General features: G+C 37.2%; 1 protein-coding gene across 4 annotated transcripts in view; it reads left to right on the forward strand.

The window, feature by feature from the left end:
* Positions 1–27,289, forward strand: part of ATL2 (atlastin GTPase 2) — an 84,733-nt gene that overhangs the window by 20,039 nt on the left and 37,405 nt on the right. Inside the window, exon 1 of one of the 4 annotated variants that reach the window (XM_056794215.1) lies at positions 19,574–19,595. The exons of the other annotated variants lie outside the window; for them this stretch is intronic. The gene's annotated coding sequence lies outside the window, so the exon portion shown is untranslated. Of the gene's footprint in view, positions 1–19,573; positions 19,596–27,289 lie in introns of those variants that run through there. 4 annotated transcript variants of the gene reach the window in all.

Raw genomic sequence — 27,289 nt, forward strand, 5'->3', positions numbered from 1 at the left:
GATAAAGTCTTTAAAAAACCAAGAGCTACCCTTATTTATAGTGAAGAAATGCAGGAAGTCTTTCCAGTAAGAAAAAGGTTGGCCATTGTCATTGCTTTTATTTGATAGAGTTCTAGAAATGCCAGCGAAAACAATAAGACAGAAAAACTAAGCCGAGAGAATAAAAGTGTATGAGAAATAGGTTCTGGAGGGATCCTATGAGTAGCCAGCCAAGGAGGGCAGTCTTGACCTTGTTTATCACTTTCCTCTTTTCACACTCCTTTTTCCTTTTATTATTTTTTTCTTCTCTCCAGGTTCCCTCTCTTCCCTTTCTTTTACTATGACTAACCCTTACTTTAGTCTGTATCTGATTAAGCATTTGATGCTAAGGTGGGAATGACTAGTCTTTTCTGCTTTTGAATTCTTTTACCTAAATGAATTCCCAATTTAGGTTTTTGGCTCATGTTTAGAGCTGGACTGAATACTTGAAGGAGGTTGGATGTTGATGATGATGATGATGACATTGATGAGGATGACCACGACTTGCTATAGATAAAAGCCCAGAAAGGCCAATCTACTTGTCCAAAGGTGACAAATGACAGAGCTGGAATTTGAATTTGAAGGACTTTGATTTTAGTACTCTTTCCTTGTGGTGAAGGTATATGAAGATTTGTGCTAAGGGGTCCTCCTATGAACAAACAACATTTGATATAAAGGACAGCAGTATTTATACTTGTACCTCCTAGCACCTATTACAGTGCCTGGCACTAGTAGTTGCTTAAATATTTACTTGTTTGATATTAAAAGTTAGAATTAGTTTTTCAGAATACAAGTAGATATAGAACTAGTGCATATCAGTACTAGGTAAGCAGTGTCATATTCAATTATAGAATCTCAGGAATTGGTAGTGATACTAGAAGTCATTAATTAGAACAATTCCCTGAAGCATGAGTGTCCTGCAATATTCCAAACAATTTGTTGGTTAGAGAGTAGCATTACTAAAAGTATAAAGGACTATGGTTCTATTCTTGAAAGGTCAGAGTTGAAAGTACAGTTGGGAACAAGTCAGATAGTTGTGTTAAGGTCTTATGTCATTAAGGAAAAGTTTACTCTTATTGAGGTAAAGTAGGTTCTATCTGGTCCTAAGGCATATCTGTAGAGATCAAGAAATCTCAAGTCCCTTGTTGACATCTCCTAGGGAAAATAGAGTAAACAGGTAGATTCCAGCTCCTTAGAAAACTCCAAAGAGCAAAGACTGATATTTTCTATGGTCAGTTGTGGTTTTGACACAGACAACTTCAAAAAGTGTTATTTTTAAGGTGATAAACTTTTGGGACCTATTGGAATGAGTTCAAGAATCTTAATGAGGTATTCTAGCCAACATCTTCATTTTTCAGTGGACAAACTGAGGCCCAAAGAAGTTAAATTACTTTCTTAGGGTTATACATTTAGTAAATAGTAGAGGCAGGATTCAAACCTGACCTCTGATGCCAAGTTCAGTGTTACTTCTTTATCATTAGCTTTTGTCCAAGATATGGTAGAGTTCATCCCCATATTGCCCAGAAAAACTTCTTGTTTCTTTAATTCAAAGATTTTTTTTAAACCATTACCTTCTTAGAATCCATACTGTGTATTGGTTCCAGGGCAGAGTGGTAGGGGCTAGGCAGTGGAGGTCATTTGACTTGCCCAGAGTCACACAGATAGGAAGTGTCTGAAGTCAGATTGGAACCTAGGAGCTTCCATCTCTGGGCCTGGCTCTTAATCCACTAAGCCACCTGACTATCTCAGTTTCTTTGATTCTTATTAAAACTAGCTTCTTAAATTATTTTTAAACATTTTAGCTTTACTAACTAATCCTAATTATATATGTGCTCTGTATTGCATTGGCTTGTTTTGAGCATGAGTAGGTAAAGGCAAACAGGAAGGTAAAGTACACGAGACCTTTCACATTTGGGAATCCCTCTTTCTGGATTTTCAAATACTCAAATTTTCTCATTGCTAACCCATGTTCTGGCCATATTTATTCTGAGCTCATTGAGATTCAGACCTGTTTTCAGAGAGTGGGTCAGGCAGAATTGCTTGTTTACAATTAACAGTGCTTTTTATCTTTCATTATTACTTGGAGGAGAGATAATGGTGGTGGTAAGGAAGGCAAAGTATCCATGTTTAAAACTACATATTTCCAAAAGTGGTTAGCAATTGGAATTTTTTTTAGGTTAATGATCTCTTTTTGGGTACTACAGATAATCATTTGGAATGTTAAACCTATGGATCAGTTCACTTCAATCAAGAAGCCTTTGTTAAATACCTACCATGATCCAGGCACTTGGCTAAGCCTTGGGAATACAAAGACAAAAGTGACAAACCCTCCTGAAAGAACTTGTATTCTAATTAGGGACACAATATATAAATACATATATACACAGAACATCATAATATATAATGGCTTAGAGAGAACACCTTGTAGGAAGAGTTAGGAAAGGAATGTGAAGAAGGTAGTGCTGGTGGTTGGCTCAGTAGGAAATGTGTTCAGGCGTGGAGGACATCCATTGCAAAGACATGGAGATAGATAATAAGTTGTCACATATGAGGTACAGTAAGTAGCCAGCAAGGCTTCTGCCCAGTATAATACATTGGAAATGGGAATGAGAGGAAGAATATTAAGTTAGAAGACTAGAAAGATTGAAGGGGCTAGGTTGTGAAGAGCTCTCCTTGCCAAATGAAAGAGTTTATTCTTGATCCTAGAGGTAAAAACTAAAGTTTGAGGTGAGAGAAGGGGCACATGGTTTTACATACTCAGCTTGTGCTTTAGGGAAATGAATTTGGTTGCTGGGTAGAGAATGCATTGGAATGGAGAAGGACATGAACAGGAAGAGTAATTTGGGGACTCAATAGTTTAGATGAGTGGTATAAAGGCTTGAACTAATGTATTGTCTATATGAGTGAAGGAAAAGGGGTCATATTAAGGTTTGGCAACTAATTGGATATGTGGGGTGAGACAGATATTGAGGATAATACTGAAGTTGATAATTAGTAGGACTAGAAATGTGGCAGTGCCCTTGGAGGGAAAATTTGGATAGTGGGGAGGTTTGGGGAAAGGATGAATTCTGTTTTGGACATACTGATTTTGAACTCCAATAGCTGATTTAATTGGTGCTCCTAAGAGAGATGAAATGGATATATAGATCTGGAAGTAATCTACATTTTTTTTTGAGTCCTTTGGAGCTAATGGCATTACCAAAAAGGAGTCTCTAGAGAGAAACAAAGGATAGAGCCCTGGATGATAATTCAGCAAAGTAAAATTTGACTTTGAGAAGGTCAGGGGAAACTCAGAGAGTAATGTTAAGGTAACTCAGAGAGTATAGGGTTAAACTCATTGCCATAGAGCTCAAGAAAGATGAACAATAATGCGGTGCCACCACTAGGTTTAGCAATTAAGAAATGCATGTCAACCTCGTAGGAAGGAAATTGGTTTTTGGGTTAAAAAGACAATGATTATAACAATATTACACTGTGGGAAGGAAACTCCTTGCTTTTTACATGGTGTAGATATTTGCCTGGTTACCCTTTGGAGCCATTGAGTTAACACACTACCTTTGAAACAGTAGTATGTTATGTTTTGGGATGTTTCTTTTGATCTGTGATCTTACTGATGAAAGTACTCCTTCCTCCCAGTGATATAGATGTAACCTATCTGTGTTCTGTAAAAACAGAAAGAAATGGTTTGGGTGGTTTTTATAAAACTGTTTTCTGGTTGAATAATTCCATTGGATTTGGAGTCAGAGGATCTGTGTCCAAGTTCCACCCCTGACATTGGACAAGTTATATGATTTGCCCAGACTTCAGGGTCTTTATTTTAAAAACGAGGAGGTTGGATTAGATGAAAGCCATTTCAGTTTTCAATCTTTGATCTTGTGATCCCTTCCTTTCTATCTAACTTCCAACAACTAATTGAAGTCCTTTACTCTGTATGCCTAGACTATTTCAACAGCCTTTTGACTGGATTCCTTGCCCCCAGACTCATCCTTCTTTTCTGTCTCTTTTGCAGAATGGAGTAAGATTAGGTTTCTAAAAGTAGAGCTATAACTTGAAAAGTACAAGAATCTGTGCTTGAGGCAAGGGCCGTTATTAGATTTAAAATAGTTTTGAGCGTTAAATAGTTGTAGATAAGAGAGTGGGAGCCATAAACTGTGATAATTAAAATGTTTGGGAGCAAGGGAAATATATAACAATTATGACCACTGAAATATGTTTCTACTGTGTCTTGAGTTTATATAAATATAAGATGGTCGCCAGGGAATATATTCCCAATTTATGAATATGCCCAAGCCAACTGGGTTTTATAGAGAAATTTAATTTATAATACACTGATTAATCAATAGAAAAAGAGAGAAAGTAAGAAAGGAATAAGAATGAAGGGCCTCAAGCCAATAAGGCCTAGACCTCAGTCCTAAGAGATAAATCAGTCAGTTGGTTTTATCACTCACCCAAGATCTCTCTTGGTAAAGCTTCTCATGCCAACCTCAGGCTCCACCTTCAAGAGAGCCTCCTTTCAAGAAATGTTTCCAGAGAATTCTCCTCCTGACTCCTCCTGAGTTCTCCTTCCATTGCCTCCTTCAAGACCTCTCCAGGAGCTCTCCCTCCAGGACCTCTCTCCTCTCAGACCTCCTTCAGAGCATCAACTTCCCTCTCAGTCCTCAGACCCTGCTATCTTTAAGCCAACAATCTAAGTTCCCTCCCCTCAGTTCTCACATCTACCAATCACTGTCGATGTCTCCCCTGTGCCAATGGTGGCTCTAGCTTAACCCAGGACCGCCCAGAGGTCTCCCCCCTTTGCATATGTCTGTTGAAGGTCATATTCTCAAATAATTAAATCTTGATCTTTGCTGCAGCCCTTCCTAAATCCTGTTACTCTAAGTAGGGTGGAGATTGTAGTTTCCAAGACCTGGTTCTGTCATTCCAAGTATCTCTATTGTATCAATTCTAAAATCAATCATGACTCAAAAGAACTTCCTGTTCTATGCTTAAGCATAGGTCAAAGCCCTTTCCATTGTTTAGCAAAAGGTTTCTGTCCTAAAGTAGTCTTAAGTAGGGAGGAGAAGGATCCTCCCATGCCAAGGAATTTCATATTCCAATAGAGTTCTTACTATCAGTAGAAATTTTTTTCAAGTATGAAAATTCCCAATGGGGAATTTTCCAACATTCATAAGTCTAAGAAATTTTAAGGTTTATAGCCGCTAGCCATCTGGGGTCAGAGTATAAAAGGAGTTGTCCAGTGAAGTCAGGCAACAAGTATTTATTCATTAATCACTTATTATATGCTCAGGTACCATGTGAAGTGCTTGAGATGCATAGAAACACAAAAACCTAATCCCTGCCTTCAAGGAGTTACATTCTAATGGGTTAGATGACATGCAAACAACTATATGCCCACTATTTATTCTGTATGTACATACTTAAACCTACACACATAGACATACACCACTGGAATTTATTCATTCATTCATTCATTCATTCATTTATTTATTTTAGTTTTTAAAACATTTTATTTGGTCATTTTCATACATTATTCATTGGAAACAGATAATTTTCTCCCCCCACCCTCCCACCCCTCCCCTAGCCAACTCACAATTCATCTAGGTATCACATGTGTCCTTGCTCTAAACCCATTTCCTTGTTGTTGGTATTTGCATTAGAGTGCTTATTTAGCATCTCTCCTTGATCATGTCCCCTCAACCTCTGTAGTCAAGCAGTTGCTTTTCCTAGGTGTTTTTACTCCCTCAGTTTGTCCTCTGCTTGAGGATAGTTTTTTTTCTCGTAGATCCCTGCAGATTGTTCAGGGACATTGTAAAGCCATTATTGGAGAAGTCCATTACGTTCTCTTGTACCACAGTATGTCAATCTCTGTGTACAATGTTCTCCTGGTTCTGCTCCTCTCACTCTGCATCACTTCCTGGAGGTTGTTCCAGTCTCTATGGAATTCCTCCACTTTATTATTCCTTTGAGCACAATAGTATTCCATCACCAACATATACAGTTTGTTCAGCCATTCTCCAATTGAAGGGCATCCCCTCATTTTCCAATTTTTGGCCACCACAAAGAGTGCAGCTATGAATATTCTTGTACAAGTCTTTTTCCTTGTTATCTCTTTGGGGTACAAACCCAGCAGTGCTATGGCTGGATCAAAGGGCAGACAGTCTTTTATCGCCCTTTGGCCATAGTTCCAAATTGCCCTCCAGAATGCACCCCTGGAATTTATTGACTGAAGGGTGGAAGGATGACATGGTCAGACCTGCTCTTGGAAGAAGAAAAGGGAATAAGCCTTTATATAGTGCCTACTATGTGCTTAGGCCTTGTACGAAGTACTTTTTTACAGATATCTCATTTGTTCTTTATGACAATCCTGTGAGGTAGGTACTATTATTATCCCTGTTTTAAAATTTAGGAACCAAGGCAAACAGGTAAGTAACTTGCCTAGAGTTACATAGCTAATAAATGTCTGTTGCCAAATTTGAACTTGATCTTCCTGATTTCAGACCCTCTTGACTCTATGCCCAGTACCTTATCCACTGTGCCACAGTTTGACAGCTAAGTGAAGGATGGACTGAAGTGAAGAGAGACTTGGCTGTTTCAGTGGACCAGCTGTGAAGTGATAGGTTCTACCTCAGGGAGGCAAATGTGAGTGGAAAGAAGTGGGATGTATATTTGAAATGTGAAGGTAGAAGTGTAAGATTTGGCAACAGATTAAATATTTGGTCTGAGGGTGAATGAGGAATCATTGATGATCCATGGATTATGACAGTCTGAGAAATGGGAGGATGATAGTACCCTGAACAATAATAGGGAAGTTTGGTAGAGGGGAGGATTTGGGAGAAGGATAATGAATTCTGTTTTGGAAATGTTGAGTTGTAGATGCTCATGGTTGTCCAGGTCCTAATCTCTGGAGATCCAGTCACACATCACCAATAGGGCCTGGAGAAGTAGAACTGAGACTCATTTGGATAGAAATAGTAATTGAAATTGTAGAAGCTGGATCCAACCAAAATAATATAGAAGAGGACCCAAGGCAGAGTTTTAGACAGCATTCATAATTAGTAGACTTGATCATCCAACAAAAGAGATTGAGAAGGATTTGTCAGATAGGTAGGAGGATAACCAAGATAGAGCAGTGGCATGGAAATGTAGAGAAAAGAAAATATGAAAGAAAAGGAGATTATTAATTGTACGAAAAGCTGCAGAAAAATCAAGACGGATTAGGATTGAGAAAAAACCATTTGATTAGACCTTAAGTTAAATTAAAAGATCATTGGTAACTTTGGAGACAACAAATTTCAATTGCTTTTACAGTTTGAAAAAGATTGGAAAGGAAATAGAGGCACTGATTGTAGGGTTTTCTTAAGGAGTTTAGCTATACAAGGGAGGAAGATATATAAGACCATAGTTAACAGGGATGAGGGATAGTTGGATCTAGTAATTGTTTTTTCAGGACTCGGAAGACATTGTCATGTTACTAGGAAACAGGATAGATTGGAGGAATAAGGAGAAATGGAAAATTACTGAGATAAGTGTGGAAGGTGGGGATAGGAAAAAAGACCCTGCAATGCTCATACCTGTATACAAAGGGACACTGACTCCACCTAAAGAGATAGACAAAGGAATAGCTGGAGAGAAGCAGGCTCTCTTACAGTTTCCTATTTTAACTAATTATCCTAGATAAGTAAACACTAGATATCTAGAGGAGGAGAGCCTGCCTGGAAGCCAGGAATATCCTGATCAAGTCCTACCTCTGAAATACTTGGCTGTATGAGTGTCAAATCTATAAGACTATAAGGTGCAAATGTGTGCTTACCTGCATTGGTAGAGGAAATTTTCTCACCTAGGAATTTTCTATATCCATGAAAGTACAGGTCTGATCTCTATCCTTATTCATAACTAGATGCTTAAGGAAGGTTTTTGTTCACATTTGACAACTGGACAGCAGGAGCAAAGTAGTGTTAACTCTTGTGACTAAGAGCACTCTGGGGAAGGATCTAAAAAAGGACTTGAGGCCAAAATATCCTCACCTTCCAAAAAAATTAACAGTAACCTTCAGAAGTATGAAAATATTAGCTTTGGGATACCAAAAAAGGCAAAGGGGAAGGAGACCACATAATAAACAAGTAGGTATCTACAAGTTATGTATAACATTAATGAGAGGCATTAGCAAAAGGGAAGACCTCCTGGGCCAGTCTTGGGGAGTTAGGGAGTCTAAATATGGGTGATGGGCTAGAGCATTCCAGGAACAGATGTTAGCTAGTTCAAAAGCATGGAAGTGGAGCCTTGCTTAGAGTCAGATTCATTCAGCTCATACTGAAATTTGGGCTTAGTTGTAGATGAGTCTGAGCTTCTGAAATTTATAGATTGTTGTAAGGGATAATGCAAGTCTTAATTTAAGTGTCAGAGATCAAGTGTTAGAGAAGGGGGTTATTACTTCTCCTGAGCCTTGAAATTTTCATTTCATTTGTTAAAATTTGACATTTTGAAATAGGGTAAATAAGGTTCACTCCCTTGTACAACAGTAGAACTTCTAGCCTTATCAGCTGAGGGAGAGGGTCTGCCCTTCCGAAGTATTCGCTGGTCTCCAACTCTAGCCAATTTTATTTTTTTACTCTGTATTATAAATTCTATTTATTTACTTATTTTTTCTCTCTTGTTAAGTTCATTTATTTAATTAATTTAGAGAATATTTTTCCATGGTTACATGAATCATGTTCTTTTCCTTCCCTCCTCCCACCCCCCTCCTGTAGCCAATGAGCAATTCCACTGGGTTTTGCATATGTCATTCATTGATCAATACCTATTTCCATATTATTAATATTTGCACTAGGGTGATCATCTAGAGTCTACATCCACAATCTTATCCCCATCGAACCATGTGATCAAGCAGTTGTTTTTCTTCTGTGTTTCTACTCCCACAGTTCTTTCTCTGGATGTGGATAGTGTTCTTTCTCATAAGTCCCTCAGAATTGTCCTGGATTATTGTATTCAGCAGGCATTTATTAAGTGCTTACTATATGCCAGGAACTGTGTTAAGACTTTGGAGATACAAGAAGATCTCTGCTCTCAAGAAGCTTACATTCCATTGGTGGAAACGACAAAAATACAGAGAAATAAATGGCATACGTACACATGCAGAAGAATTGGGAGAAGAGGGAGTATAATCAATACCTCATTCCAAATTCTGACTTTTTTCTCTTTATATTACTTGGAGTAACCAGAAAGTAATTTGTAGCCAGTACTTTGAATGTTAAATTATTTGAGAATATTTAAAGGAGGGGGAAAATTCTCTTGGTTGGTAAACTTTTCCTTTTAAGGAATGTTAAATCCCAACCTTCCATTAATGGGCTTGGATTTTTTTTTCTTGGTTTCCAGATGCATGAAGAAGGGAAAGAGCAATTTAAGAAGTACTGTCAGATTATCGTAAATTAAAGAGGAAGAATAGAGCAGTCTCACATCTTGCTATGTTCCTGAACCATGTGATTTTGGTGTTTCAACTTTTGGGAAATGTAGGCGTTATAAACTTGGAACTTCAGTGCCTGGTGATTTCTATGCAATTGTAAAACCACCTACCCATCCATCATCCACTGCCACTCTTGTTTATTTGTTCCCATTAGCTTGTTAAAGTTGGTCCAAAAGGGCTATTTTATTTACACTGTAGATCCCGTGTATCGTTCATATCTTACTCTTATCACATTGATTTTTCATTCCCTTAAATAAGTTTAATTATTGCTGCCTTTTTGTTTTTATAAAATCAGAGTCATTTCTGGATAATATTCCCCAAGTCCCACTCAATGAGCCTTCACATGTAACAAATGAAAACAATTAAGTGAAATCATCTGACAAAGTCACGGTCATACTTTTCTTCAATTTTATCATAATTTCTTTGAGCAATCCTCCTTTGTTGTGAGCAGTAGATTTCATGTCTGCCATTTGCCACTCTGTTGCTCTTTGGATGTTCCTCAACTGCAGTTCTTCATTATATTATTTTGTAGTTCTACAGCATCAAAAAAAAAAAAGAGTACAAATGTTAAAAGATTGACCTTTGTTTTAGGGATAAGTGAGTCATTAAGAAAACTGCTTAATTCTGGGCTCTGCTTTTGTCCCATATAGAACAATGGGAAAGTTCTGTTTGGCTGGCTAATTGCGCAGCATAGAGTTAATGGAACATTTTTTCATCTACTTTGTTTTTGCCTGTTTGGATAGTTAAACCTAACTTTTTTTTAAAATTTTAATTTAGATTAATTTATTTAGTCAATTTAGAACATTATTCTTTGGTTACAAGAATCATATTATTTCTGTCCCTCCCCTACCACCACCCTTCCTGTAGCTGACATGCAATTTCACTGGGTATTATATGTGTCCTTGATCAAAGCCTATTTCCATGTTGTTGGTGTTTGCATTAGGATGTTCATTTAGAGTCTACATTCCCAACCACATCCCCTCAACCCATGTATTCAAGCAGTTGTTTTTTCTTCTGTGTTTCTACTCCCACAGTTTTTCCTCTGAATGTGGATAGTGTTCTTTCTCATAGATTCCTCCAAGTTGTTCGGTTCACTGCATTGTCTCTAATGGAGTCTATTACATCCAATTGTACCACAATGTATCAGTCTCTGTGTACAATGTTCTCCTGGTTCTGCTCCTTTTGCTCTGCATCAATTCTTGGAGGTTGTTCCAGTTCCCATGGAATTCCTTCACTTTATTATTCCTTTGATCATAATAGTATTCCATCACCAACATATACCACAATTTGTTTAGCCATTCCTCTATTGAAGGGCATCCCCTCGTTTTGCAGTTTTTTGCCACCACAAAGATCACAGCTATGAATATTTTTGTACAAGTCTTTTTCCTTATTATCTCTTTGGGGTACAAACCCAGCAGTGCTATAGCTGGATCAAAGGATAGACAGTCTTTTAGCACCCTTTGGGCATAGTTCCAAATTGCCCTCCAGCATGGTTGGATCAATTCACAACTCCACCAGCAATGCATTAATGTCCCTACTTTGCCACATCCCCTCCAGCATTCATTACTTTCCATAGCTGTCATGTTAGCCAATCTTCTAGGTGTGAGGTGATACCTCAGAGTTGTTTTGATTTGCATCTCTCTGATTATAAGAGATTTAGAACACTTTTTTCATGTGCTTATTAATAGTTTTGATTTCTTTAACTGAAAATTGCCTATTCATGTCCCTTGCCCATTTATCAATTGGAGAATAGGCCCAACACTCTTCAGTGACTTATGGGCAGCTAGTAATAAGCATAGTAATATCTTGTATTTAAAAAAAAAATTCCACATTGGTCATGTTGTGAGAGAATACTTACATAAATCTAAAACCTCCAAATAGAAACACATACAAATAAAATAAAGTGAAAAATAGTATGCTTTGATATGCATTGAGTCCATCAGTTGTTTCTCTGGATGTGGATAGCATTTTTCATTATTAGTCTATCAGAATTGTCTTGGATCATTGTGTTGCTGAGAATAGCTAAGTCTTTCACAGTTGATCATTGTACAATATTGCTGTTACTATGCTGGAAGCCATCAAGCCAAAATACCTTGACATGGTTACACATGGAGGCCAGGAGGTCACAAAGTGGCTCCTTGGCAGGATAGAGGCATCCACTCAGCCCCCCTCTGTGACTTCTAACAATCCCGTATTATTAGAACTGCTATGATTATTGTTCTCTCCCCAGCTTCAGGAAAAATAATATAAGAGCAAAATACTTGCACACCTACCCCCTAGAATACCACTAAAAGATCATATTTTCAAAACCAAACCCAAAAGACTATCATGGATGAACTTCTGCTTATGCATAGAACTCCTAACAAAGCTGTGCTCAGAAATTTCCCACTCCCATGCACAGAACAAATTCTCGTAAGCTAGTAGTACATCAATCACTTTAGGGAGAGGCTTGTACATCATGCCTCAGTGACTTGATTTACCAACTGAAATCCATCTCAGGAACTCACCATGAAACTATGAAAAATGATTAGTTTTATTATTTTTGTTTTTTATATATAAAATATAATTTATTATTTAAAATGAATTTTGTTTTGTAAAAATTAAAATTAATCTCAAATAGTAAAAATATTATATTTTAAGGGATTTATTAATGATCCTTAGAAATCAAAGAATAAAGAGGATACGAAGTAAAGACCACGTGCCCATGGCTGATCATCCATGCCTGTCTTATCACCACCAATCTCAGGACAGGAAGTAAAGAGGCGGGACCCTCTACGTTCCTGCCTAATATCCTGTCTACAGGAAGTACAAAATGACAGGAAGTTGGTGGGCTCCCAGGAAATGTAGTTCTTTTTTAGGGTAACAGATTTTCAATTATACATTCACCCCTGAGATCCATGGAAGACTAGTCTCCAATGGATCTTGTAAACATAACCAATTTTGAAATTACAGTAATTTGGGGATAAAAGGAAAAGAGAACAAAACCAATGATTGCTAGGCGCATTGACAAAAAGCCAGTTAGGGAGCAGTCACCTTCTGTGTAAGAGTATAGGGGAAAAAAAAAATGCATTCAACTCCACACAGTTCAAATTACCACATCCCAGAGTTCACTCTGGATCTTATGGTGCAATGTGTGGTCTATGGAGGCATCTTCATGGTGCCTTCTCCAAATAGTTCACTTTCTGGATTCAGAGAAGTAGCATGTTTCTTATACTAAAATTACTCTCAAAAAGAATTTAAACTTTGCATTTTAGGATAATAATACATTCCCCCCCAAAGAGGGTGTTGAAAAACACAGGGATCACTTAGGGATGGATGGCTGAGTTTTGAGGTATATGAATCAATTGGCAAGAAAAATCAAAACCAAAAAAAAAAATCCAAATAAAAGCAAAAATAATTTGTGGATGAAATATAGACTATCAAAGTCTCGTGTATAAAAATTCTAAGTAAAGGAAAAATAAACCTATAACAGGTCTTTGAATCAGGGCCCAATTATAGTGATTTAAGCAATTATGCATTTACCCAATCATAAGCCAGGACTAGATTTCTGTAGTCCTGGCTGATTTAATTTAATTTTTAAAGTAAAAATAGATTTTTAAAATTTTATTTTTTTATTATTTTAATAATAGTAATAAGAAATCTAGATTGTTCTAGTGGAAGTAAATTTAAACTGAAGAGTTTTGTAGGAGCTATTTTTCTGACTTCCTGCTTCATAGAAACACCTTGGTAGGAACATTTCCTTGTTGCTCTACCTTTAATACAACATTCTTTATAATATAAATATATAAAAAAATTATTCATTCAGAAACCACTAGTTAATTAAAATGATTTCTGAGGACTTCTTAGAATTACTATTTAAATTCTTAGCTCATTAACTTCTCCAAAGGTTGTTAGCCAGGTTGAGTTCATCCATCATCTATGTGACACTTAACAAATGCATAATGGAAGAAAAAGCTGTTTATGAGCATTACAATATTTTGTTCAGTATAGTAATAGGGGAAAGGTAACAGAATATATCTAATATTTAAAACAGTAGATTTAAAATGATTCAGTGTAACAGAATAGTATTGATAAGATTAATATATCAACTTAACAAAATTAAGTTTAAAACATACAATCGGCAAAATACAATTCACTTCAGAGACTTTCATAAAACAATGGAGTCTGAAAAGGCTTAAAATTTTCACCTCCAGACTCTTTAAAGTTCCTTTCTCTATCCATCCAGATCCTTTTGTCAGAGGTATTTCCCATAGTGAGGGAGAACATGGGTTTGAGGAATCTCAAACTGGGTGAATCTTAGAGACTAGGAAGGTCCAAATGGCAAAGGGTTGTAGGGAGATGAATTTCTTCCCTGAATCTCAGGCAAGATAATTGAAAGGATCAGTGCACTCATGAAAAAACATCTTAAAACTGGAAGCTGTTTGAAATAGGTAATGCATTGCTCTTTCATAGAATGTGCCATACTTGTAATTTACTTCCTGTTTGTTAGAGTACCTTCCTTCTTCCCTTCCCCTTACCCCTGAGGTAAAATGCTAGGGAGCAGTTTGGTTCCCTAGCCACGTGGAGAGGGATTTAGCAATGTTGCCCAAGGAAAATATACCCTGGTTTTTACAGTTGCCTGGAGAGCAGCTCCAAGTTTATTAATTCCAAAGATACAGCAGCAGCTAACAGCAATCTGGGACCGGGCTGAGGCTGAGGCTGAGGCTGAGGCTGAGGCTGAGGCTGAGGCTGAGGCTGAGGCTGAGGCTGAGGCTGAGGCTGAGGCTGAGGCTGGGGCTGAGGCTGGGGCTGGGGCTGGGGCTGGGGCTGGGGCTGGGGCTGGGGCTGGGGCTGGGGCTGGGGCTGGGGCTGGGGCTGGGGCTGGGGCAGGAGGAGGAACGATCATAATCAAGAAGATCAGGAGGCAGAGCAAGTGAAATCAGGGGCAGCAATGCCAGAGGCAGTAGTGAGGAATTGAGGAACATGGGCTCAAGCAGATGAGTGAGAGAAGTTCTTCCCCCAAGAGTCCCCTGGCTAAAAATAGCCCAGCCAGTAGGGAGAGCAATTGGCAAAAAGTAGGGAAAGAAAAAGGCAACAGCTCCAAAGAGAGTTTGGAGTTCTCTCAGAGTTTGTGAGTGTGGGTGGGTGAAAAGCTTTGGCAGGAGAAACGTGATTTATATTAAAATTAATCTCATTAAATTAATAGTAAAAATATTATATTTTAAGGGTTTTATTAATGATCATTAGAAATTAAGAAATAAAGAGGATACAAAATAAAGACCACATGCCCATGGCTGATCAGCCAGTTTAAATGCCCGCCTTATTACCACCAGGCTTGGGACAGGAAGTAAAGAGGTGGGGCCTTCCACATCCCCGCCTAATATCCCTTATCTACAGGAAGTACATAATGATAGGAAGTTTGTGGGCTCCCAGGAAATGTAGTTCTTTTTTAAGGTAACAGATTTTTAATTATATAGTTTCTATTACCCCTTTGATCTGTCAGCTTGACCAGTGTTTGTCAGTTGTCTTCACAGAGTGTTAATCAGACAATTTGTTAAAAGTTATTGTATCACTTATCCAATTACCTGCATTTGAACATGTTGAATAATGTAGCTGTGTGCCAAAAAGTATGTAATCCTTGGGGTATAAAGATAAATTAGCCCTGGGCCTGGAGGAAACAGTTCCATGCAAAGTTTGGCCCCAGACTGACACACATAGCTATCTTCCATCCATTATTTACGCCTTTGCCATGACACAGACCTGAGAACCCTTGAAGCCGTTAACAAGGCAGGCCCTGAACTTGTGGCATTATTATATACAATGTTCTCCTCGTTCTGCTCACATCACTCTGTATCAGTTCATATAACTTCCCAGATTTTTCTGAAATCATCCTGGTCATCATTTCTTATAGCACAATAGTATTCCATCACCATCATATACCACAATTTGTTCAGCCATTCCCCAGTTGATGGCTATCCTTTAATTTCAAATTCTTTGCAGCCACAGAAAGAACTGCTATAAATACTTTTGGGCAAATAAGAGGTCTTATATTTATTAGTAAATCATGTGATTTGTTAGGATACATCACTTGTGAAAGCCTGCTTGTCTACTTGTAACACTCTCTTTAAAGATACCATGACAGGGATATTTGAATAGATTATTTAAAAATTTTTTTAAATCTATTTTTACTTTAAAAATTAAATTAAAAAATTTAAATGAACAGTGGCGCATTTTTTCCTTTCCATTCTTTTTATTGAATAAAAAAAGAAGGGGCAGCTGGGTGGCTCAGCAGATTGAGTCAGGCCCAGCAATAGGAGGTCCTGGGTTCAAATGTAGCATCAGACACTTCCTAGCAGTGTGACTGTGGGCAAGTCACTTAACCCCCGTTGCCTAGGCTTACCACTCTTCTGCCTTGGAACCAATATTGTTTCCAAAATGGAAGGTAAGGGTTTAAGAAAAAAAGAAAAAGCCCAAACTCTTCATATGCATAGTCACATAAAACAAGTTCTCACAATGGGCATATCAAAAAATGTCTGTTTCATTCTACACTTTGAATCTGAAACCTCTGTGTCATGCTTTCTCATTGATCTTCTGGGAATCACACCTGATCTTTGTGTTGATCAGAAATCTTAAGTCTTTCAGAATTATTTATTTTTATAGGGTGTTTTATGTGAATTACTCTCCTAGTTCTGCTTGTGATTCCCTCAAAAAAATGAATAAGGCCTTTTGTCTTTGCACCACTAATTTCAATTCTCCCCCCTCAAAAATTTATCATAAGGGAAAAAGCCACAAAAACATGATACCTTGGCCATATCTGATAGTGCAGACAACAAAACTCTGACCTCTTAGTTCCTGATCTATCAGTTCTGAGAGGAGGGGATATATTTCCTTATGTCTTTTGTCTGGAACCTCTTTTTAAGTTTCTCAGTTTTATTTCTTTTGACTGAACTTTTAATTTACACTGTTATTGGGTATATGGTTCTGGGTCTGCTTGTTTTGTTCTGTATTAGTTGTTGATTATTAAAATTTTGCTATAGACGGAAAAAGGCATATTGATTAATAGTTTTGATAGTCTTCCAGGGATAATGAGAGTGTAATTTTCTGCCCCTCCATCTTTTGATAGTCTCCTCTTTGGATATTTTATGACTTGATCCTTTGATTCCCTTCTTAATTATCTCATACTTTAGCATGAATAATTGGTCCAGGCCAGTTGCTTTTCTCAGTTTTGCTTTTGTTGATGCTATTTCCATTTTCTCTGGGAGCACACCTCAGACGTTGATGCTATAAGATGTTTTGTTCTTATTGGTCAAAAAATTTTGTTATAAAGATTTTTTTGCAGAAATTTTCCCTATTCAGTTTGTTCCAATTTCATCCTTAAATGCTTTCAGTTTGATATAAAAAAGTATCAAGTATCTACTCAGTATATAGAACTATTTAAAAAATTTTTTACGACTATTAGGCTTATTGTGTTCACTTTTATTTGGATTTTTTTTTGCAAATATTTGCATACTTTTTTTAGACTACTGATTCATTTGCATTATTTTTGACATTCATATTTTTAAAGTTTTGAGTTCCAAATTCTCTCCTTCCTCTTCCATCTTCCACCTCTGAGACAGTATGCAATCTGATAACACATTTTATATGCAGCACTGTTCTTAATTAGATGCTGTTGATACAAAGACCAAAAAATTCAAATAAATCTCTTCCAGCCTTGAAGGAGCTTACATTTCATTAGGTGGAAATAGCATCTATACAGAGAAACATGTAGCATACACAGTAAATTTTGAGAGGTTTGAAATTAGGATCAATGTCTTGGAAGTGGTGCTTGAGTTAAGCTAGAGGGAATAGTTAGGAGGACTGTGTTTAGAAAAGAGTAATTTGAGCCATTTTGCCCAGAATCCAGAACATATAAAAGGAAATAATGTGAAATCGATCAGAACTGGTCAGCTAGGTTAAAACTCTGTTTTTGAAGTGTTTTAAAAGTCAAACAGGTTTGTATTATATGCCAAATGCAGTTGGGAGCCACTGCAGTTTTTTTGAGTTCAGGGATGATCGTCCTGTACTTTAGGAATATCAGTTTGGCAGCTGTGGAGGGTAGAATGGAAATAGAATAGAAGAGGTTTGACAGTTGACAATCTGGAGATGAGAGTGAGCAAAGAATTGAGGATTGCTTCAAAGTTGTAATCCTGGGTTTTTGGAACAATGATGAGATGATTTTGCTTAAATTAGGTCTCTTGCCAAGCTTGCTTTAAATTTATTTTTCCTTCTTTTTCTACTATATATGAGATTTTATAATTAATTTTATATTGAATATAGATGCTACCAGATGTTAGCAACTGGCAAGGGGATCAATTGTTGGCCGACTTCTGATTTGGTTCCTTGTTATGTCCATTGATGTACATGAGTTAAATTTCCCTAGGAACAGTTATAGTTAGTATCACTGTCCTCTCCTCATCCATTTAACATTTTTCATTGTTAATTTCATTCACTCTGATCTGACAGTTACATGATGATAATTCGTTAAAAAAAATTTTTTTTGACTATACTCATCCAATTCATAAATTTGTTGTCAACATAGATCCCTCCCTCCCTCCCTTCCTTTCTTCCTCTCTCTTACTATGCTCAGTGCTTCCTGCATTTTTTCTCAAAATGAATTGTGAGATACTTATGGTGTCTACAAGCTACTAAATCACATTTTCTAACAATTTCTGCTATCTATTTCTATAGTCCTTTTTGCATTGAAATCACCAAGTATCAGGTTAAGTCAACAAGCATTAAGTGTCTACTATATTCCAGACACTGTGAAAAGTGCTGGTGATATGAAGAAAGGCAAAAAAACAGCCTTTGTTCTTAAGAAGTACACAGTATAATGGAGGAGATATCATATATATATATATATATATGTATATATATATATATATATATATATATATATAACTAAATTAATATATAGAAGAAAGGCATTAGCACTTAAGGGGACCTGAAAAGGCAGCTTCTTTTTTTATGTTGTGGGTTTTTAAAATTCAAAATTGAAGGAAATGCTGAATTCCAGTTGTTAGGAGATAAGGAAAATAAAGGTATATTTTTTCTCATCCATGTTCATAGGCTCTCAGAAATCTCTCCACAAACACCAGGTTATGACTGATCTAGACTACATATTGAGCATACAAAGAAAGAAATTGCCTAAATGATCCTCCACAGAGACTATTCAAGAGCCTCCAGCTCCTTGAGATTTAATCTTGAGCCATTTGCCAAGATGCTTAGCCTGGGAAAGCTTCTTGCAGAAAGGTTGGATTTGAGCTGGAACTTGAAAGAAGCCAAGGAAGTCAGGCAGTGGAGACAAGAAGGGAGAACATTCCAGGCATGGAAGACCTCCAATATATTTACCCAATCTGGAGATGGAGTGGCATGTTTGAGGAAGAGTGAGAAGACATGCATTACTGAATGGTAGAGTATGTGGAAGAGAGTGAGATTTAAGGTAGGAAGGGGCCAGGGTATGAAGGATTTTTAAAAAGTCAAATTGAAGTTTATATTTGATCCTGGAGGTAATAAGGAGCCCCTGCAGTTCATTGAATTGGGGGAGGGAGGTTTTCAGACTCACTCATACTTGCACTTTAGGAGGGTCAGTTTGATAGCAAAGTGGAGTAGATTTCAGAGGCTTGAGATTCAAACACTGATCTGAAAGTTCTTTGAATAGTGCAGGTGATCTGGAGGGTCTGCACCAAGGAGTGGCAGTGCCTGAGGAAAGAAGGGAACCAAGGAAGAAATGACAGAACTTGGACTGATTGGATACTGGGATAGGAGAGGGAGGAGTTAATGACCCTGAGTTGTAAGCCTGGGTGACTGGAAGACTGGTGATATCCTTACCATTAGTAATAGGGATGTTAGAAAAGTAGTGGGGGGTGGGGGAGGATTTGGAGAAAGATAATGAGCCTTTTTTTTTGCTTGAGTACTGCAGTATAAGATGATCATCTTATGAAATTTGTTGTTGTTGTTGTTATTGATTTTTGGTGCAGAACATAGAATGACAGTAGATTTAAGACTGGAAAGGATCTTCAGAGGTCATCTAATCCAGTGCTTTATTTTACAGATGAAGAACCAGCCTAGAAAAGTGATGATTTTTCCCAAGGTCACACAGGTAACTAGTGATAGGCTCTGGATTTGAAACAAGATCTTTTGACTCCAAGCCTTGCAGCCTTTCTATTACATTACTTTTACCTTCTGATAAACCGAACTTAGCCAATTCCTTTATTTGCCATTCTTTTACCATTTGCCATTCTTAAAGAAAGGCTTGTGAATCATTCTTTTATTGATTTATAACTTTTTGTCTTCTGGTTTAACTTAAAAATATCAACACTGAATTTGGTCTTGTTGAATTCCTTTAGTTGTGTTAGTCACTCATCTTTAAAGCTTCAGTAGTCAGTGTTCAGAGAATGTTTAAAAATTCTTGATTCTTTCTTTTTCCCCCTCTTTTTGGCTATTGGGGGTCTTCATGTAGAGATTAGAGTTGTTTTGACGAGTTACCTGTTTTCATTACCTCTTGCTTCTTCCCTATCTCCTTTTCTAGGTACATATCTCACAGATAACTTTTGGATTTCACTGCATAATTCCTTGTTAGTAACCTTTTATAGCCTATCCACTTCCACCATGCCTGTCTATATTGCTCTTTGGGTCATCTACTTTCACTTCCTAGAGGAGTCTCATATCCACCTTTTCTAATTTTTAGACCTTTTTTCCCCAGGTGAGAAAAATATGAGCATTACTTTTACAAAGACTTGGTGGTATTTGACAAGCCAAATAGTTTATTGGTTATAGATAATATTTATTTTTTTATTCCCCAAAAAGTATAAACAGAATTTTTGTGCCTCAGTATTTTGTGAGAACAGCAGAATTCAATTCTGTGACATCAAGGCAGGTTACTATGGTAACAAGATTCACTTCAAGTGGGAAGAAGCAGAATAACATAGCAGGAGTCCTTCCCTCCTACCCTCATGACTTTGAGGGAAAAATTTCATGATTCCATACTTATGAAGGAAGAAGAATATTCAAGTTATATAGTTTTAAATATGACATTTGCAAAATCCTTAATGATGACATTTGGCATGCTGTGCATGGAGCAAGATAGAGTAGTGAATATAAGCATTTTATAATTTATTTAATTATTCTTTTGTCCCATGCTTAGTTATTTGGACAAAAAAGCCTTCAAAATTCGTACAATGTTTTTATACTTAAAAAAAGATATTGTCTGCTCACCAATCCCTCCATTTTTAAAAACTTATTGCTGTGTTGGCACCTAGGCCAAAAATTGGTAGCATTTATTGATTGTATATTATGTGCAGAGTACACTGAGCTACCTTAAAGAAATAGCAACCTACCTGTCCCTTACCTTCAAAGTTGAACTTATCTCTTGTAGCTAGAACCCCACCCCCTTTCTTTTCTTTCTCCTTCTCTCTTAATAGGTGTAACCACTTTGCTAGAGGGGAAAGCAGATAAATGACCCTGAACATTTTGAATGGTTACTGTTTATAAGAAGTCAGCGAGGTGACTTAGGAAATAGTTGCTTGGGTCTGAAGTCAGTAAGACCTGAGTTCAAATTTGGTCTCAGATACTTACTAGCTGTGTGACCCTGGGCAAATAGTCACTAAGCCCTATTTTTCTTAATCCACTGGAGAAGGAAAACCTCATGGATTGTATTTTTATGCTTTGGCTTATGGGGTCATGAAGAGTTGGGCATAAACCACATGTTCTGAACCACAACAGTTCCTATAAATTCTTTGCTTTGGGGATCAAATTGTAGGGTAAATTAAAAATAGGGAAACCGAGTCAGTAATCAAGTGTCCAGGGTTTATTAACTGTTGTGTATATATTTTTATATTGAATTGTAAGGGGGGAAAGTGATTATTAATTTTAAAAGGGTTGGACTGGTTATTTGATAAGAATGTGGTCGCCAGGAAAAAGAGATTTATTTACAAAATGTAGAAAGAGTGAAGTAAGAAAATCAGAGAGAGGATAAGGTAAGATATCTTAAGTCTCTCTCAAGAGGTAAATCTCTCCTGAGGTTAGTTTTTTCAGAAAATCCAGCAGTTAAGAGTCAGCTTTTTCACTTCGTGTCAGTTCAAAGAAAGAGATTTTAGAATAGCCTCACCAGGAGCAGGGTCTTGGGTCCAGCCAACACTCCAAAGAATGAAGAATTGTCTCCAGTCTCCACTTCCAAAGAATGAAGAACTCTTTCTCACAGGAAGTGACACTCTTTTTAAAGATGCTTATTTTGTGTCACTTCCTATGTCTTCCCCTAATTTTATGTCTACCAATCACAGTTGAAGCTTTGCTTTAAGACTGCCATGGGGCAGTTAGTTTAATTCTGATTCTTCACCCACTATTGCACACTTGGGTCACAGACCTCCCACTTAATAATAATCACTTTTGGTGATTAGATCTAAAAATGGGCAGATCTCCATACTCAACTTTTAAGTAGGGTAATATACTTTTGGTGATGAAATCTAAAAATAGGCAGGGGTTACAATTTTAATCTTTACAATCTGGGTAGAGTTAATTTTAATATTTGTGGAATATTAAAATTCCTTTCAACTATTGCTCCTGGGGTACCTTAGGTTTTTTCTTTTTTAGCCATTTAAGCCAAACTATAGTTTTAAATTATATCGTTTGTGGAGATTGCTAAAAATTGCATTTATTCATGCTATTTACACTTCCAGTTGTATGATACTGGGCAAGTCACTAAGATTTTGTATAAAATGGGACCTCAGCAGCCACACATGACATTTGTTGTTTGATCATTTTCAGTCTTATCTGATTTTGTGATTCTATTTGGGGTTTTCTTGGCAAAGGTATTAACTTGGTTTGCCATTCCCTGCTCATTTTCCTGCTCATTTTACAGTTGAGGAAACAGAATCAAATAAGGGTAAATGACTTGCTAGTAAGTGCCTGGGGCTGGATTTGAGCTATTTGCTGTGCCACTTCACTGCCCTACTAGTGATAACATATTTGACAGGCAGTCATTCATCCTCTATTTGAAGATCTCTAAGGAAAGAGTCCCCTACTTCTTAAGACAAACCACTTTTGGCCAGATTAATTGTTAGCAATTTCTCCTAGCATTAAGCTGAAATTAGCCTCTGCAGCTTCCAGTCAGTGCTCCTGTTTCTGTCCTTCGGCGTCAAGTGAACAAGTTTTGCTCATCCTCATGACAGTCTTTAAATAGAGCTAACCTGTCCCATGTGAGTTTTCTTTTCTCCAGGTTCAATTCCTTCAGTTAGTAATTCTCTGATATGAGCTAATGAGGAAGGCCGTTCACTGTTCTGGTTGCTCTTTTCTGAACACTCTGGCTTAAAATGGACTTCTTGGTAGACTAGAACTTGGTATACCACAACTGAACACCATATTCCATATGGAATCTAACAAGGGCAGAGTAAAGTGGCACTGTCACTTTCTGTTCCTTCAAGTTGTAGCATTCCTAATGTAGTTCAAGACTATTAGCTCTTTTGGCTGGCAAATCATACTGGGGACTTATATTAAGCTTATTCACTTATTATTATATTCACTAACATTCTCCCTGCCCTGCCCCCCCACCCCACCCCACCTCCCAATCTGTTTCAAAATTGTTTGCTATCTGTGATAATTAAAAATAAATTTAAAAAATTCTCATTTTACAATTGTTGAAGCTCATTTTTTGTACCTAAGCTTAATACTTTACATTTATCCTTATTGAATTTCATCTTCTTAGATTCAGCTCAGTGTGTTAGCTTGTCAGAATCTTTTTGGACCTTGTATGCCATCTACTGTGTGAGCTATTTTCCCCAGTAGTGTGTTGTCTATAGATTTGATGAGCATATCACCTATGCCTTATGGATATCCAGGTCATTGATAGCCATATATAGATTCCTCTATTGGAGACCTTGCCAAACTGACATTGAATCATTAACAACTACTTTGAGTCTGTCTATCCAGCTGTTTTTGAGTTAATATGATTATATCATCATCTAGTTCTTGTTAGTAATATTATTTTGAGTGTAATAGTGATTTTCCTTTGCAGGGCAAGCAGAAACAAAATAAAAATTGAAAGCTCTACCTTCCACCCCCCCCACCCCCCAGTTATTATTGTCCCATTTATTCCCTGAGCAAAGGTCCTGCTCCTTTTGGGTCTTCCTTTTTCTTCTAGTATAACAACAACAACAACAAAACCCTTTTTGTTTTCTTTAGCTTTTCTCACCAGCCTCAGCTCGTTCTGTCCTTTTAACAATTTCTGATACCATTTTTATGAGTCTGTGCCATCTTCTTATAGTCCTCTTTTGTTATCTAGACCTGATTCCATTTCCTATACATTTATTTTAAAAAAAATCTAAAGTGATCTATGAGTCTCCTGTTCACTTACATTGATTTGTTTCTTTGGACAATCACATTTTCTTACCTTTATTAGAATTGTTCCCTCAGAATTTCACACTTGGACATTTCTTATTCCTTCTGGCCTGACTTCCTCTGAAGCGTTTTAGTCCGTAAGATCCTAGCTATCTTTCCTCCAAGCTCTTTGAAATTTGTTTTCCCCATATTTAAAGTGAATGTTTAAGACTATGCCTCATTTTCCTATTCCTGAATAGAAGCCTGGATTTGGAATTAGGAGACATGGTTTAAAATCCTTCCCCAGATAAGATTTACTAGTTGTGTAACCTTGGGCAAATCACTTAATTTTTGCTTCAGTTTTTTCATGTCAGCTTGGGATAATAATAGCACTCATCTCACAGATTATCATGAGGATCAAATGAGGTAATACATTGTAATGTGTTTTGCCAACCTTAATGTGTTAGGAAGATTTTAGTTTTTATTCTGAACTGTAGATTAGAGTGATCATTTCACCCAAATGTTCTCATCATATCTGTTTCAACATGCAGTTCTTCCTCATTAGTCAGATCTACAATAGACTTTCCTCTTTTTGCATTCTCTGTCTTCTGAAGGATAAAATTATCATTAAAAGTCATTAATGATGATGATGCTTATAGTAGTAGTAGTAGTAGTAGTAGTAGCAGCAGCAGCAGTAGTAGTAGTAGAAGTAGTAGTAGTAGTAGTAGTAGTATGAGCTTTCCATTTATTATCAAATTTGATCCTCACAACCACCCTGCAAAGTAAGTGCTATTAATTATCCTCATTTTGCAGATGAGGATACTGAGGCAAACAAATATCTTGCCCAGTGTCAAACAGGGGTTTGAGGCTACATTTGAACTTTCATGTTCCTGGCTCCATGTCTAGCATTTTATCCATTTTGCCCCCTCATTGCCTTTGGGACAGTCAAGAATTTATCATCTTTTTTTGGCAAAACAAATTCTAGCAGATGTAGGATATAAAGGATAATTTTAGCGTTGTGACCTAAACTATATTAATTATTTGGTCACCATGGATATCCCAAATAAAAAAAAATACCCAAGTCAGCTGGAAATTTATGGTGATTTAATTTATATAGTGCAAAGAAATTAAGAAGAAGGGAGAAGGAAAGGGTGTAGGATTTCTCCCGCCTGGCTTGTGCCAGGGGGAAGATTAGAGGCTCTAGGAAGGTAAGGTTTTGGAGAGTAAAGGAGGAAGGAATCAGCCTGAACTTCAAGAGGGCTCAGCCAAGATGCCTGAACCTGAATTAGCTCAAGGGCAAACTCACCCCCAAAACCCACACAAAGAGCTGCCACTACGCCAAGATGTCGGAATGCTTAGCACACTGCCAGCCAGAGCCACCTCTCTGGGGAAAGAGCGTGAAGAGAGGAAGTCACGTGCCCTATATAGACAATTTTATGTCACTTTCCTGCTTCTCATCTGTACCAATGTTAGCTTAGCTTGACTTAGGACAGCCCAGGGGTCTGTCAGCTGTTTCTGCACATATATGTTGAAGGCCATCTTCTTAGATACTTAATCCTTGAGTATGGGTGCAGACATTCCTGACCTTGTTTAAGTAGGGTGGAGCAATGTAGAGTTCCCAAGACCTGATTCTGTTATACCAAGTACCTCCATTGTTACAAATAAGGAAATAGCCAGATCAAATCTTCTAAAGTAAGGTCTGAGTAGAGTGGAGTAGTTTTAAAATTCACAGGGATTTAGAAATTCTCCATGATTCTATATCATGCTAATGTTCTAGGCTTGTCATTTCTTTCCTAAGCTCTTCTCTTCTTTTTCTGTCTGGCAGTTCTGTAGTTTAAAAATAAAAGTGAGACCTGTAAAACTAATAAGGGCAATAGATTGATTATTGATTATAAACTGATTTAGATACTCTGCTTGCTGCTCTCACAAAGTTGTTGCTCTTCAGCTTATATAAGTGAAGCGAAGCTCATAAATGAACTTCTCTTCAGGGCCAGGCACAAGATGCTAAAGAGACTCTTGTTATAAAAAATAAAATATTTATTGAAAATATGACGATAAAAGGACTCTTAAGGAATTCTAACTCTACCCAAATAAAACTCCCTGATTCTGCAAGGAACCCCACTTCTCCTATGTCCACAGGCTACACTATCCTTCCAAATCTGACTAACCCAAATATTCCTTATTCTTCAATAAACTAAAACACTATTATCTTTATAATTCTTAATTTGCCTCCAAGTTATAAAAATAACAAAGACCAGCTGGCTGAGTCTCACTCAGCAAGAACCAAGTTAGGATTCTGAGAGAGAGAGAAACTCCTCACTACCTCCCAGAGAGTCATTCCCAACTCCCTCCTTTCCTTCTAACTCAGACAGTGACGGGGGCGGGGGCAAATATATTACCTTCTCCAAGCCCTCAGAGAGGCTGACTGCCAACTGCCACACCCAGAGACCAACTGCCACAGAAAAACCATTAGATTTGAAACTGATACTCTGCCTCAGCTTTGTTTGAAACTCTTAATTCTTTCTCATTCCGGCTTCTCTACTTCTTATCTCTAAACTAATATTACAAGACTTAATTTCTAATATCATCCTTATAGTATAGTAGTGTGCTGCAATGACAAGATAATTTTTCTTTGTCTTTTTGTCCTTTATCCAAATATTCTATCATCCTTTCTTTTCCCGGATTTTCTCTCATGGGTGTACTCCTTATTGTACAATGCTATCCTTTTCTCTCTCTCTCCCTCTCCCTCTCTCTCCCTCTCTCCCTCTCTCCCTCTCTCCCCCTTCTGTTTCTTTTGAATAAAGTATACCCATCCAGACCCATGGTCCAGTAGTGTTTCATACCACCAAATCTCTATGAGATCTGTGAAGTTAATTTCCCCACCTTGAATTAGGATATTTAATTCCTTTTGTTTAGTTATCTAAACCATGGGCCTTTCTGTTTTGGGTTTTACTAATGGCTCTTTTCTGTGAATTTCTGAATATTTCACCTGCTATTTTTCCCTTTTTTGGAGTATTCTCTTTAGTATCTGACTTTGGAGATTTACAAAGGCAGTTTTCTATCTCCCTCATCTTTTTTACTTTATAAAAGCCCATTTGATTATATTTAGAAATTATTCTTTATCTGTTTAGGATTCTGCCAACCTTATATCATAACCCATAAAATTTTAAATCCCATTCTCAAATACCATCTTGTTAGCCAAGTCTTTGCATCAAATTAATTTTTCTCTTCATTTCTTGCTTAGTCTTCTTGATTTTCTTTCCCAATATTTCACAATTGCTGACAATGATTTTTAAGTTCCTTCAGTCTATCATTTATGTTCCTGTAAATTGCTAAAAGATAAGTGGTTGTCTTTTTGCTAAGGCTTGGGAGAGTTGGTATTTTGTCTTTTGTAAATATCCCCAGAAAGACTAAAGACTTCTATTATTATATCAGGCCTACAGATTGCTTAATATGTGCTTAGCAGATCATCTCTCACTTGAT

Source organism: Monodelphis domestica, chromosome 1, assembly GCF_027887165.1.
Source record: "Monodelphis domestica isolate mMonDom1 chromosome 1, mMonDom1.pri, whole genome shotgun sequence".
In the NCBI taxonomy this organism is placed as follows: domain Eukaryota; kingdom Metazoa; phylum Chordata; class Mammalia; order Didelphimorphia; family Didelphidae; genus Monodelphis; species Monodelphis domestica.